This window comes from Aythya fuligula, chromosome 16 (assembly GCF_009819795.1).
Source record: "Aythya fuligula isolate bAytFul2 chromosome 16, bAytFul2.pri, whole genome shotgun sequence".
NCBI classification, from domain to species: Eukaryota; Metazoa; Chordata; class Aves; order Anseriformes; family Anatidae; genus Aythya; species Aythya fuligula.
Genome location: NC_045574.1, coordinates 12589646 through 12602532, shown reverse-complemented (window position 1 = coordinate 12602532; position 12887 = coordinate 12589646).

The following is a 12887-nucleotide window of genomic DNA, read 5'->3' as shown; positions in this document are numbered from 1 at the left end:
GGAGGATGGTCCTTGCCTTTCTTCCACCTCACAGAAGGGAACATGGGGATGGATCAGATCAGCTCCCAGCGTTAATCACCCCCCCATTTGTACAGGGCTTGGGAAGCACCAGAAGAGCCCCTGCAGAGCCCAATCTCTGGAAACTTGCTCCTGCTGCAGGCTGGGCACCAACGTGCCTCGGCTCTTTCTGTTTCAGGAGCAAACCTGAGGATGCTCCATTTTCCCAGCGCCCATGCACCAGCACGCTGCCACCAGTTTATCTGCCAGCAGTCAATGATGCTTTCTATCCTAATAGAGGTTTATTTGTCAAACTTGGCCACGAGAGTGCCTTATTTAGAACTAATTACAATGTCTGGTTTTAGCTACATGTACAGCAGCGTGGCAAGTCACCTTTGTACTCTCTGGACCAAATTTCTACCTATGGATGTCAGCATTTACATCAGAGACTAATTCAACAGCTTGTATGATGCTTTCTTTCTGGAAATTTAAGTCAGTAGAAGCTAATTGTATTTATTGATGCAAGATCAGAACTGATGTGTGAGTAAGATTTAACCTGACTGAGCGCTTCCTTGGTAACTTGTCTCCGTCTCCAGGATCTCACCATCAGCAGCGGCTGACCGGGATAGGTGTGCACGAGGCAGGGCGAAGGGATGCTCCTCACAGCCCAGAGCAAAAGGGATGCTTTCCTTTGGATCCTCCCCACATCAAGTCAGAAAGTCAAACAGATTTCTACTGCCCAGGTAATGCACAGGTGTTGCTTATGTCAGGTAAATTAATTCCAGTAAGTTCCTTATAGAATTAGATATTATTAATTCAGTAGCTCAGTGTTTCCCCAGCTCAGCACCAGTTCCCTCTCCACATGCTTTGTGGCTGAAATGACAGCAGAGGAGAGTTTCCTGTAGCATGCACGCACCATTCCTGTATATTTTCAAGCACATCTGGTGACACGTCCACACTGTGCCCCACAGCACGGGGAGGAGCCACCTGGACTGGCAGAGGTCCCAGCATGGGGACAATTGCCCTCCCAGCAGGGTGCCACCTCCTCACCACGCAGCATAGAGCTCAGGCAGGCACTACCCCTGGGAACAGGTTCTGTAATTTTATAAAAAGTCCCTGACTTTAACCTTACCACTTGTAGCTGCCAATAACACCTGGAAAAAGAAAAGGTGGGGGTGTATTGCAGATAAGCTTTTTTACTGATAAACTATAGGCTGCTCTGAGTCAGTGCAGCATGTAATTTTCTTTATCTTTGCAAAATTACCACCATCAATCCAACAAATATTTATACGCACATATTACTTGCTGGGACAGTTTTCTGTGCTGAATGTAACAAAGTCCTGTTAACTGGTCCCTAGGCAACCACTAGAACTAATTAGTAACCACTAATTCACACACATCATCAAAATAAGATCCACATTCATTTTGTGCTTCAGTATCTTTTGTGCTTGAAAATCATCACGTAAACTTTCCAGAAATAAATGATTCTCATTTGCAGACTGGTTAAAAAAGAAGTATAAAAATGGTCCCATTGTGAAATTCCACAAAAGCAAATCATGAAATATATGGAATATTTGAGCATGAACAAAAAAATCAGCTCCTGTCCCAGATGGAGTTGGAAAGTTTGGCTCAGGATCTGACGTCTGCTGTACAAGCAACCCCGACAGGCAGAGTAACTACGATGCCTCTCTCTTCAGCTTCTGTGTCAGCTACAGCTGACTGTGCTTGCTTTTAGCCCAGAGGAGGAATGGGGAGCAGAAGGAGAAGAAAACCCTTAATTGATATTCACAAGGATGTCTTACATGTTCAGCATTATTTTTGTCTAAGGGAGCTCTTCCAGAAAATGTGAGAAAAAAAGTTATTAGGTAAAAGAATGGCCATCAGAACTGAAGAAAGGACTGTTGGGAAGGAAGGGACTGCATAACTCTAGGTATTAAAGTACCATGAATCATTTTGGTTATCGTGTATATATTTGGAAACTGAAAAGACAGATTCAGATTGAGCACAGTGCAAAAAAAGAGTCCATTACCTTGTCTAAGCTAAATGCCAAACTGGAAGTCTCTAATGACCAAGGCAGATGGGTTGAATTTGCAGCTGACAAGTAGCCATTCCCTTGTGCTGCCAGCATAAAAATGCTAAAACCTCTCCACATCCCCATTTCCATGCATAAAACCCAAAGTCCTGAACCCAAAACCAAACCTGCTGCAGCCCTGGGGGCTGTGACGCCAGCAGGTGGCCAAGGCCAGGGACAACGCAGTCGCCAAGCTCTGTGCGGCCACCAAAACCACAGCCCTGCTTGCCATTTCCCAAGCCCAGAGCACGATCCCTGTGTTCCAGCCACCCAGCCCCAAGGGCCGGGGCAGGCAGGAAGGAGCCTCGCCAGCTGGCTGCTAGCTCAGGGCTTCCAGCAGGGAGAAGCCCAGACAAAGAGCTTTGCTCTCCCCCGGCACTGCCCAGGGACCGCTTCACATTTGGATTTATTCCCGGTCACCAGCTCTGCCGGGGACGGGACCTGGCAGGAGGGCAGGAGGGGAACCTGGCTCACCTCTGCTGGGTTTCCTCAGCCTGGCCGTTCCGTACACAAAGCGTGCTGCCATTTTTCAAGCCCTGCCACTTAGGAAGCGGATTTTGCAGGTACTCTCTCCTCGTTGGCACGCGGGGAGGGCTTTGGCTCGAAGCGCGGCATTTACACCGGCATGAATAACGGGCAAGAAGACAGAACTCACAGGAAACTTCTAATTGACCGAGATGTGATTCATTACCAGTCCTGCGCAGTCTGAATTAAACCAGCATTACAAAAATAAATAAATAAATAAATAAAAACCCACTGAACCCCCCAGGCTGTCTGGCAAGCAATACCCCGATAACCCTGCCGTGCTGGTGGGGATGGCGACGGCTCCTGGCAGGCGGCTGCCACAGCCCCCGGGCACTGAGCTGGGCTCTGCCCACGGCTGCCACCTCTCCGCGTGCAGCCATATGGCTTCAGGCAGGGCCTTCCAAGGGCCAGAACTAACTCTGCTCTGGGAGCGTGGGAGCGGAGGGAATGCAGCCAGGCCAGAGGGAGAAGAAGGAAGGAACAAGGATCAATTAGCCTCTCATTTCCTCAAATTAGTGTTTCAGTTGTCATGAACACAGACCATCCATTCCAGAAGCAGAGAGCAGAGATTAGGAAGGATTTCAGGCAGCAGCAGCAGGATGGACTTCAAAAGGAAACCCCAACTCCTGCCTCCAAACTAAAGGCTAAAGACCTACCATCATCTCCCCCTTGTCCAAACCCTTCACTCACCCACAACCAGCTGTGACATACCTTCCCAGAGCACCCAGAAGCATTGGAGAGCAAAGCTCTTTGCTCCCACCCTCTCCTGTCCTCCCCTGCATACATCTTCCCTGTACAAGGAGCTGTGTCAGCCCCATCCTTGCCACAACAGCCAAGGAAACATTTCAGCCCAGACCATGTGCACACAGGAGCAGCAACCCAGCCCTCCCTGCTATGGCCAACCCCAAGCTCAGCTCCAGCCTCATCCCACAATCACTTTGGGTTTGGGAATCCCCTGGAGCTGTAGCCAAGACTCTCACCAGCAAGTGCCCTCCATCAGCTCAGCACAGAGACTTTGGTGAAGAAAAGCCTCTGGGGAGAAACCTCTGCTACTTTGCTTTGGATGGCTCCATGTGTGTGAAAAAGATTCCTGAAGAAGGAGCACAAACACTCGGCTGTGCCATACATGAGCTGATGCTCAACCCTCTGTCCAGCTGCAGGGGATCAGAGAACAGACACGTTCTCCGGGAGATTGCAGTGTTGGGTTTTCCAGATTTGCAGGCACCGAGGTGACAAAGTGCAATAGGTGGAAATGAGACAAACAGCCACCCCTGGCAGCGCTCAGATTGGCGCTGGATGTTCTTCTAGCCCAAAGGGGGATTAGTCCGGAGCAGCTCCCTGCCAAGTGGCAGAGGAGACACGGCTGCCCTTTCAGCTGTGGTGAACTTCATCAGGTTTTCAGGAAGAAAAACAGATTATCTGCTTGCAACAGCAGCCTTGGAGTGCCACACATGTTCTTGTTGCTTCAGGTGAATAGATGCAGAAGGGCTTTTTCCTATCTTTTGTATGTGCAGCCGCTATTTAATGTAAATGCACTTACCAGAAATTGAATAACTCCCACACGAGTAATTTTATACCCATCCGACATTTAAATTGTGAATGCAATAATCTGCAGCACCACGAGTTACAAGGCAAGGCTAGAATTCCCGAGGCAAGAAGCCTATTTTTAGACCTTTCAAGCTCACATTTTTACTAGGTGCAGAAATTTGCTCCCTTCTGCTGCTTTGGAAGTTAATTCGCACTCAAAGTTTCCGGATTCATGTTTCTGACTTTTGGGTGCTGCCTGGTCAAAACAAAACTGCTGCTTTCTGCCACCAGGCACTGGGGAAAGCGTGCAAGGAGGAACCCCCAGCTTGTGGTTCTGTAGCTGGTGCCCAAGTCGTGATTGCCTAATGTGGTTGCTCTGAAAGCACGGGGAAATGAAGAAATTGCTTGTTTCCCTTGATGACATCCTCCAGCTGGGATGTGACCTGGCTCCGGAGTTGTGTGTTCAGCTTGAACAGGGGCTGTGCAAATGCTCGCTGAGTGCTTCCAGTTTTAATCTGCGTGACTGACAGCAGTTGTACAACTCTGCTGTCTAGAGACTGCATAGAAGATGCTCCTGAATCTCATTTGCAAGTGCTGTTTAAATTCATGGGTTATTTTCTTCTCCATTTTGGGGAGGGCTTTTTTTTCCTATCGCGGAGACTTGATGTTTTACTTGTTGCTCTTGTTCTGTGTGCAAGACCCAAGAGAGACCCAAACACGATGCAGATCTCTTGTTACCCGCTTGTGCGTGGCAGTCCCAGAAAATAAATGAAAGGGAGAAAAGGCTCAGATACACTACAAAAACAGAAGACCCTTTCTGCTGGTCTCTGCAAGGGGTCAGTGACATCTAGAGCATGGAACAACACTGCTCTGGGAAGAGCAGCTCAAGGCTGAATCACTTTTTGCTTCATGTAAAGCCCTTTATCTCAGAAGAGGCAGGAGGCAGGGCTGATAATCATCGGCTGCCAAGATGTGATGCTCTTTCCAAATCAGGACTGGCAAGCAAAGCCTTCCACGTGTGTCTTGGTCTGGAATTACAGCGAAGCGAGAAATCCCAGCTCTGGCTCTCTCTTCCCTGGACAAATTGTCTCCTCACCATTTCTTAATCAAACAGTGCCAAACCAGGGATGCTGGTACTGGCTCAGCTGCCGTGCTGGCCAGCCCTGAACCCAGCTGTGCAGCAGCTCAGTGGCAAAAGCTGAGCACCGCTGTTGAGCATCTGAATGGTGTGTGGGGCACAGACAGAAGCAGAGGGTAGGGCTCTGCAGGAGCCCAGGCTCCCCAGTAAGCCCCCAAAGGTTCTAGCAGAGTAGATGGACCTTAATTTCCTTCCCTCTGCAGTGAAATGCACTGCTCTCCCCCATGGCATCAGGCTTTCGCTGTGCTTGGAGAGAAAAAAAAAAAAAAAAGAAAAAAAAAAAGATTGTGGTGCAATTGAGGTGCAATTCTTTTAAAATGTTCTTTTTTTTTTTTTTGAGAAGTAGCAGCAACAAAAATTACACGAAGATCAAAGAGAAAGGAGACTATATTCAGAGACAACTCAAAAAATAATATGGGGCAGTTGCTGAGCAACTCTCCGATGCAAAGTATTGCTATTTTCTGGTGCCTCCCCCAGCCGTACAAGAGGGACGGTGTCTAGTATTAGTCAAAGAAAAGTCTGTGTGATTGCCTGAGCACAATTAGATCTAAGGTCTTTGCAAACAGCTCCTATCAATCAACCTCCAGCCATTGATCTTACATCTAAAGCACTTATTGAAAAATAAATGATGCTTTTTTGATCTAATCAACTATTAAGGATTCTTTTCTTCCTTTCTGAGGCTAGGTAAATAAAATTCTTCCATCAGAAGTTGCTTAATAATTATTCTGGACACACAGCGGACCAAATCCTGAGTGCGAAGCAAAGCGATGACTCAAAGGCTGATTTCTTTTTCTCCGCTCCTCATTTTTTGTTCGAATATCTATTCTTCCACCAGGCATTCACACAATTTGGTGCACAATGCTAAATTCATTCCCATAATCAGGGCATTGTCTGTTATCTGACTGGAGCCGCGACGCACATGTGCCGCGGGGATCTGCCTGCCTCAAAGTGGTGCCCAAGGACTTCACCTTCCGCCTCCTGCCTCCAGCCCGTCCCCGTCCCGCTTTTGTGCCACGTTGGTTACAGCTGCAAAAACGCTTCTGTGGAGGGACAGTGAGTTTCCACCCGTGGGGATCCTTCAGCATCAAGATTGTGCTAACGCCGAGTGCTGTCACAGCCCGCGTGGCCTCGGGGAGGGCCGGGGGGACAGGTGCCATGACAACTTGGCAGCAAGGCTGGGACAAGGAGCGCAGGCAGGGGAACGGGTCAGATGGTCACCATCCATCGTGCCTGCTGGGCTCTCTGGGGAGGAGATGTTTAGATCCCTGATAGGCATGGAAATAGGAAGCTTCTCCTCGTTTTGTAGTAGAAGTGAATAAATGTGGGACTACAAAGTGAGGAATTAGCAAGGCTGTGCTGGGGCTGCTGCAGGTGAGAGGGGCAGGGATGGTGTCTGCGTTCATCCCTCTGCCACAGCGCGTCTGCAGGGCAGCGCAGGGCCCACCATAGCACACCTGGAGCACAGCAAAGTGGCCCTGCAGCCCCTCAAACACACAAGGGTGTCACACCCAGAGGGACACAGGACAAAGAGCCCGTGGCTCCAGTGACCTCCGCCTCAGCCTGCAGAAATGGGGGCACCCCACTTTCACATCGGGACGGGATGGAGAAGAGACGCGGCGTGCACGAAAGGGCCCTGTGAGCGTGACCAAAGCGGTGTCAGCCACAGAGACCGCACAGCGCTTCTTCCCAGGGGCCAGGACCCGAGGCAAAACAGATGCTTGACCCACGCCGGCATCAGCACAGCAGGGCTTGCCCTGCTATTTTCCAGAGTTTTTAAAAAATGCCCCTTTGAAAGCAGCGCAGCCGGCTCAGCTCTACCTCTTGGATGCTGGCACGCTGCCACCCTTTAATTAAGTCTGCTGTTATGTCTAACGCTGGTGGCAGCATTTCAGGGCGGCGGCGCGGAGGCTGTGGGAATCGGCACAGGAGATCAGGTGGCTGTGGAGCTGTGGGATGACTTGGATGTTTGAGTTAATATGCCAGAGTAATAGAGTTGATATTACCACACTTGCTGATCAGATCGATGGGGAGCACAGATCTAGCCAGGGCACGGCTCCTTTGCCTGCAGGGAAGAGGATGGCTGGGAGCAGAAAGCGTTGGTTTGAAACCCAAATCCTCTTTTCATGGCACAAGGCACGGAGAGAACTACTGCCAGAGGCCTCTCGAACGTCCCCTGGCACCAACGTGCCAGCTCAGCCCCAGACACCTACGCCTCTTGCATGCTTTGGTCCGTGCCTGGCTGTGATCTGAGCTCCCAGCACAGGCAAAAGGAGTGGGGACTGAGAAGGGGGCAGCTTCTGCATCTTTTTCTCTGTGCTGGAAAGCAGACTTCACGTCCAAGTCTGGGTGGTTTTGCCTCCACCTCTGGTAGCTCAGTGTGCAGCAGCTGTTTCTTATGGCTTCAATAAAAGTAGAGTCTGTGACCAAGTGCATTTCGCTACTAGAGAGACTGTGCCTTGCAAAACACAACTTTGCTGTGTTTTCTGCAGTGCCATTTCTCCTCACAACACCTCCTGGGAGGAGCAGCCTGGTCCTGCACCTCTCCCCTACACACGAGCTGCTGTGGTTGCACAACCCCAGGGCTGTGTGTGCACAGGACACGGTGACAAGGCACACCAAAGCCTACCCCCACTTCCAACACAGCTTTCCAGCAGCCACTGTGCTGCACGTCTGTCCCCATGCCAGCTGTGTCCTGCAGACAGGGTAAAGCTTCGAGTGGGCAGCCTGCAAAATTGGTCTCGCGTTGCAAAGTGCTTTGGGATCGGGACTGGGATGTGAGACTCTGCCTCCACCAAGTGATCGGCAGAAAGAAGAGAAAAAAGCCTGCCCGAGGTTGCACTTCTGCAACTGCAGACTGTGGGGGGCAACACCCAGCGATTTGTATTCTGCTGCTCGTTTTTGTCAGCTGTACCCTGCTGCCCCGGAGAAGCTAACCTCTGCTTTGTCCCCACAAGGCAGTTTGATTTGATCTGCTCTGCTTGTGGATAGTGCCACATACAGAACAGTGTTGCAATTAAATATTTTCTCCACTCTATGCTAATGAGTAGCAGGAAGAGCTAACAGAATGCACAATGGCAGATAATTACAGCCAAGCAATTACTGACACAATCCTATCTCCTTGTCCTCGCACTGCTTTTTCCACTGCTAAATGCTTGCCATGAGCCTGCCACAGCAGCCGGAGCTGCGAAGGTGGCGAGCAGAGCGGTGGGAAGGCTCCTGGAAGCACGTCCCATGGATCCCCATCAGCCCTGGCCGCCCGCCCCTGCCATGGCTGAGCCTCGGCAGGGCTGCATCGCCAGCGCAGGAGGGGCCAGGCTGACTGCATCTGGTCCAAGCTGCTAAAACTAGGATCATCAAGGGGAAAAAAATCTTAATTGCCATAACTGAATGAGAGGAAAGCTAGGGAGAATTTCCCGCTTGCTTTCATGAGGGCCTTTATCTGACTAGAACTTTGTGAAGTCTAGTTGCCCTAAATGGCCCCCCGTGTGCTTTCCCAATCACTTTTATTTCTTGCTCAACCCTGAGTTTCTTGGAGCTGCTGTTCAAAATACCCACGCTTTGCACAATTACTTGGGATATAAAACCCCGTCGGTGTCTGCTGATGCTCAGAAAGGGCTGTGGCAGGCTGGGGAAATCACACGTTTAACATCAACAGAAGTAAACAAATGAGCACTTTTTTAGACATGCAGGCTCAGACAGAATTGCTTTAAGCCAATGCCGTAACATTCGTAAATGCCAAGCGTCACATGAAACCTTACCCAGAGCCACCTCCCTGTTGCTCACAGCCTGCTCGCAGACAAGTGGGACCCACGAAGCCTGGCTGTGGGCACTGCAAAGAGCATCAGCTGCGTGTGGTGCATTATTAACAAGAGGAATTATGAACTCTGTTCCAAAAAACTTCTCAGAGCCAACCCCAGTGCCTCTACACACGATTATTTGCAAAATTAGAGACTGTGATTTGAGTTGGACAATTCATCTTGTACCTGAATAAATGCAATTAATTTAGCACTGTGCTCTGCGTCCCCTCCCCTTTTCCATTGCACCACGGCGTGCTGTCAGACAATGCAGAAGGACAGCACGAAACAAAGAGAAGGGGAGAACAGCATCTGATAGTACAGGGAAGCCTTTCCTGCAAACCACCAAATTCACGGCGTAAATCAGAGCAAGACGAAGGGAATTAAATGAGAAAGATCAATGCGCGAGGACAGCTTGGTGGGACAGAAAGCTGTGGATGCTCGCATCTAGGGAGATGAAAACCCCAGCTCCTCGCCTTCTGGCAGAGCTTTACCCACCAGGGAAATACCAAAGGTGACCGGTGCCAGCCTGGTCCTGCTCCCTTCCCAGTGCCCCAACCATGCTCCTTCACCCAGCCCAGTGCCCTCGCCCCAGCTGCGGCTCTTCACCTCATTCCAAGCTTTGTTGTTGTCCTCTGTTTTCTAAGCAAATTATCAAGGAATCCTTTGCTCACCTCGCACCACTACAGCCTTCATTAGCTACTTCCACATGGAAAAATTGCACATCGTTGTCTTCTGTCTGCTTGCCACAAATCTTCAGGCTCACAGGTGTCTCATATGCCCTGGAAAGAAGAGAAGAGAGACAGGTGGGGAATTATTTCTCGCTTCCCATCCCCTGCTAACAGGCAATGTTTCACAGCCTCAACTCAACTGAGACGTGTGGGAAGTGACAGAGCCAGCAGAATTTCTGTGGCTGTCGGTCTTGAGATAATCAGGCACGGGGCATTCAGGCAGGCTTAAAGGAGACCTGGCTCCCAGAATCCCCAAATTTTGGCTCATGTAGCGCAGGAAAATTGCTGATTGACCATCATCCCTTGGAGGCACAGGGATCAGATCTGCAGCCTGTGCATTACGGGGCACGCTGAGACAGAGAACAACAAGGGGGTAATGGCAGAGGTGCTCCAGGTGGAAGACCTGGCTCCCCCGCAGTGAGTTTTCATACCCCTTGTGTGACTCAGTACCTTCCCTCACACAGGAGGCGTCTAACGTTGTCTCTTGTCCTTGGCTTCTCCCAGCACACCACATCCTACTTCCAGTGCAGCTGCACCCCTGCCTGGGGGGGTCAGCACTGCAGGACCTGATTTCTTACTGCAGAGGGGAGGACTTTCAGTTTTCTTTTTTTTTTTTTTTCTTTTTTTTTTTTCCCCATTGTTTCTTCCAGGACATTCTGAACTTGGAGAAATCACCGTGCCTGTTGCGTTCAGCAGCAGCTGTGTAACATTTGAATCTCCGGAGACAGCTTAGCTGAGTGGTTTCACAAGAAGAGTGCCATAACTGCGGTAAGGAAAATGAGAATCTTGTTATTTACAGCAGCAGCAAATTCCCTGTCTTTACAGGGGAGCAAGGGTAGCACAACAGGCCAGAAACCTCGGCAAACACCAGGCTGGCAGCTGAAGTGGCTTTTGTTGCTAAAATGCTATTCATTGCAAGCTAATCCAATAAACAGTTCTGCTCAGGGTTCCAGCTCTTCTCTGGACCCAGGGGAGCTCTGGTTTCTTTGTCCTCTCCTATTTTTCTGCACCAGTCTGACTCCAAATTACTGGCTTGTCTGGAGGCCAGAGCAGCCCAGGAACGTGTATTTGTGCTTGGAAAGGGAATGACAGCCGAGAGCAGCACAGGCACAAACATCCTGGGTGTTGTTGCTGCTTCGCCTGCAGTGAGCTGATGCTTCCTAAATGCTTTACCTTCCTCCTGTCGCCGTATCCCTTTTAATCCCTCTTTGCCGTGCTTTTGTAGTCGGGTGCCTGACATACTCTCTATTAGTCTCTGCTGGCTTATAACAAACATCAAAAGAAAGCCTGAAAAGATGAGGAATCAGAGATCAGAACCTAGAGCAACAGCTAATAGAAGAGAATACATTAGGCACACTGAGGCTCAGTATGAACTACATTTTCTATCTACCTTTGTTAGACAGATCTAAGTGCAGGCTTGACATCGACGTGAGCAGTCAGAGATGTGGCTGAGAAAAAGGTTTTTTATTAGAAATGCCAGGAGTCAGGGAAAGTCCTTGCACAGATGAAATTCTTTCTCAATTACACTGATCTGGAGACCAGTGAGGCATAGTTCAGGCTGCAGGAGGAAATGGGCAGGTGGAGGAAGCAGCATCCTTCTGCTGGCAAACTTTAACTGAGGAGCTGAGCAGGATCTGGCTTGTTCAAACAGCAAAAAAGGAGGGCAGAGGAGCCAAGGGTGACCGTGACTCACAGGGGGTGGGACAGGGAATCCAGCAGAGCAGATGAGGGCTAAAAGGACAGGCAGGAAGGGTATCTTCCTTTGAAGGAAGTGCATTTTGAGAAGTGACCACAAAGCTGTTGGATTTAATTGTGCAATGCCTTTCACAGATTGCCCTTGAAAGTACTTTTAGGAGCACAGCCACTTAAAATTCCTGCAGACCTGCTACAAGTGGCAACAGCTGTGTCTCCAGTGACGTTGGTCTGCCCCTCACCCTCAGGAGATGGATGTGGGGGCGAGCCCAGGGTGAGCAGGTGAGCCCAGGGTGAGCAGGTGAGCCTTCTGATGAAGGTGCTGATCACACCCCGTGACTGCACAGAGATGTTTCAGACACTGGGTGCAAAAGCAGCTTCAGTCCAGCCAAGCTGATTCTGCACTTGCATCTCCCCAGCATCTCCTTCCTGTCCTCCCAGGCAGCAGAGCAGAGGTTTTGATGCCCTGTCCTCCCCTCTCGGGGCAACCTGTACACTTCAGACAAGGTCTCCAGCCACCACGGAGGTCACTGGTGACAAGACAGCAGCCTCCTGCAATCAGACCCCTCAAAACAGCCTCTACTGAGGAAGGGGTGGCCTAAATCCAACGTCACCTTTGCTCTCTTTCCTTTTGGCTCTGGGGGACCCATGCACCAAGCTCAGAGCTCAGTGTGTGCAGTGTCAGATCATTTTCAGGGGCTGCTTGCAAACAGGAGACTTTTCTGGTTCTCGTGGCTGGTTCAGATGAAGAGTCCTCTACCCCAGGATGTGTAGCCCAACCCAGAACAGCAAGGACAGCTCTGGGTGCAATAGTGCCTTCACCCTCGCACGGAGAGGGGTTCTGGTGAATGAGAGCTCTCTCCATAGGACCTGGACAGATTCTGCTTGAACATTTCACAGAGGGTGCTGGGGAGTTGGAGAACAGCAACAAGCTTCAGTCCCTGTTGGCTAGACACTGTCCAGCAGCCTGGAGACAACAGACTTCATTATCACGGGCCTTGCAGAAGTCAAATGGTCAAAGAAAGCAGAGTTAAAGCTAGTCAGACTTCTGATTTTTCTGATCTTAGCAACAAAGGCTTTGTCTGCCTTCTGCTGTACAGAACTACCTCTACTTCTGTGCTGCATTTCTTCTACAGCTGAGTATGTTTGTGAAATAAATACCAGACTGCAAATCCAAACCTCAAATTGCAGAAAAGCTCTTCAAGTATTGTACCCGAAGGGCCTTTCAGTTTGCAAGACACTGAGCACCTGACAGAGGATTTGGGGACAGCTTCTGCTTTCAGTGACACCAGTGCTACTTAGAAGGAACTCCCTTGGTTCAATCAAGTCACGCAGAGGTGAGAGCAAAATTGCCTCTACATTTCTGCTTGGAAAGCATCTGGAGGAAAGAGAGCTTTGCTTTTCTCCCCATT